This window comes from Homarus americanus, unplaced genomic scaffold, assembly GCF_018991925.1.
Source record: "Homarus americanus isolate GMGI-L3 unplaced genomic scaffold, GMGI_Hamer_2.0 scaffold25013, whole genome shotgun sequence".
Classification (NCBI taxonomy): Eukaryota; Metazoa; Arthropoda; class Malacostraca; order Decapoda; family Nephropidae; genus Homarus; species Homarus americanus.
In genome coordinates this window covers 1,681,808-1,683,758 of record NW_024722158.1, presented here as the reverse complement: position 1 = coordinate 1,683,758, position 1,951 = coordinate 1,681,808, and positions in this window count along the sequence as shown.

Here is a 1,951-nt window from a genome sequence, read left to right as displayed (position 1 = left end):
TGTTGGCCACTTACCTCGGCCAATTACCTTCAACAGCTAGCCATCATAAACTTATTAAAATTACAATGGGATAGTTAAATAGCGCTTAATTGTGTCATATTATATCTATAAATGTCTGTTTTAAGAAATATGTTTATTATATAACTGTTAGTTAATTTATTTTATAAAAAATGGGTCACCCAAGAGTAACCTCATCTACTTTAATCTAACTAAAAAAAAAACTAACGATGATAAATAGTTTTTGGTCAGGTCAAGATGGTTAAGATACCGTAGCTAGTTAGTCGTGCCTGAGAAGTAATGGATGTGGAAGTCATGGTCGTGGACACTTGGTAACATTAGTGTTCTTCCTTCATTGTCCACGTTTTTCCTATAAAAAAATGAACACTGATAATGGGATTTACTTAATTTCTAATTATATTTCACTAATATAGGACTCCCTGTCTACCCTTAACACCCATGATTTAGTTAGTATTACTTAATGGTTGTCAGTAAGATCATGATCACATTATTGTGTGAGAGTTAGTAGGAGTATGAGTAGCATTAACGGATATGACTCATTTGCCAACCTTTCTCAAGCATATTATTTTTATCCTCTTCATCACGGATCGGCTCGTTAGCCGCTTGGGCGATCGGTCACGTGAGGTGAGGTGAGATCACTGAGGTGAGGCTCTGAGGGCAGGAATTGGGAGGGTGCAGATATGCGGGGTGGGGTTGTGGGGTACGGGTTATTTGGTGTTCACACTCGGGATGGGATGGAGAAAGGAAACTCACAATGTGCTCTCTGTATACATGTTGTATTGGATGTACAATGCAGCTTGGTACTGGGGAGGCAGCATGGTTAAGAGCGTTGAGTAGAGAGAGCCGGTTGGTGAGGGTGCTCAGAGGAGGACAGCTTGTGGGTCGCCATGCTCGCCGGCGGGAGCGAGGGCCGCCAGGCAGGAGGAGGAGGTGTTGCTTGCTGGTTGGTGTAGGTAGAAAGAGAGCTAGGTCACCGCCAGGTCAGGTCTTATATAGCGGTGGTAGGCGTGGCTTAACAGTTGACCTCCATCATGTAAGGCGGCGCTGGTTGACCCAGACCACGAGGCATACACTGGGGAATTCGCGGGGTCGGCTACTCAGGGACAAACAGCGTTTGTAGGGGAGGAATCCACTACAGGGTCACATCACGAAATAGCCTAAAGGCGAAGTGGCCAGTAATCCCCAAGCCTACTTGGGGAAAGGTCACGGCAGGGTTAGCTCCAGAGGGATAATTATCAGATATGGCCAGTGATAGGTGCGGTCTTGGGTATGAGAGTTTGTTGACCAAACTGGAGTGGTCCACTGAAGAATTGGCGAGGGCCAAGTTAGAAATTGAGAGGGCCACGTTGGAGAACGTGAAATTAAGGAAAGAGCTGGCGAAGTTAAAAGGAGAGGCTGGACGAGTAATGCCAGTGTCTGACGAAAAATCAAACGAGTGGAAAGTCGTGAGTAGTGGCAGGACCAAGCTGGTGGTAAAGAAGCACTCGAAGGATACGACAACAACGACAACAACAGCTAAGTGTACCAACCCGTTCAGTCCCTTGATAGACGAATTGGACGTTAGTACAGTCAGGGGCAGGGATGACAAGGAAGGTATAAAAACTTTAATTGTTGGTGACTCACAGGTAAGGTACATGGACAGGGCCTTTTGTGGTAAAAACAAAAATAGGATGAGGGTGTGTTTGCCAGGAGCTGGGGTGGGGGATATAGTTGACAGGATGGACAATATCTTGTCTGGTAATGGGAACAAACCCATTATCTGCCTCAGTGCAGGAGGCAATGATATTGGCCGGTGTAGGAGCGAGGAACTTCTTGATAAGTTCAAGGCAGCCATAGATCGTATTAGGACAAAGGGAGGGATCCCTATCATATGCGGTGTCCTGCCTAGAAGGAGAGTTGGCAGTGAATGGTTGTCAAGGGCAGTTGGTGTTAA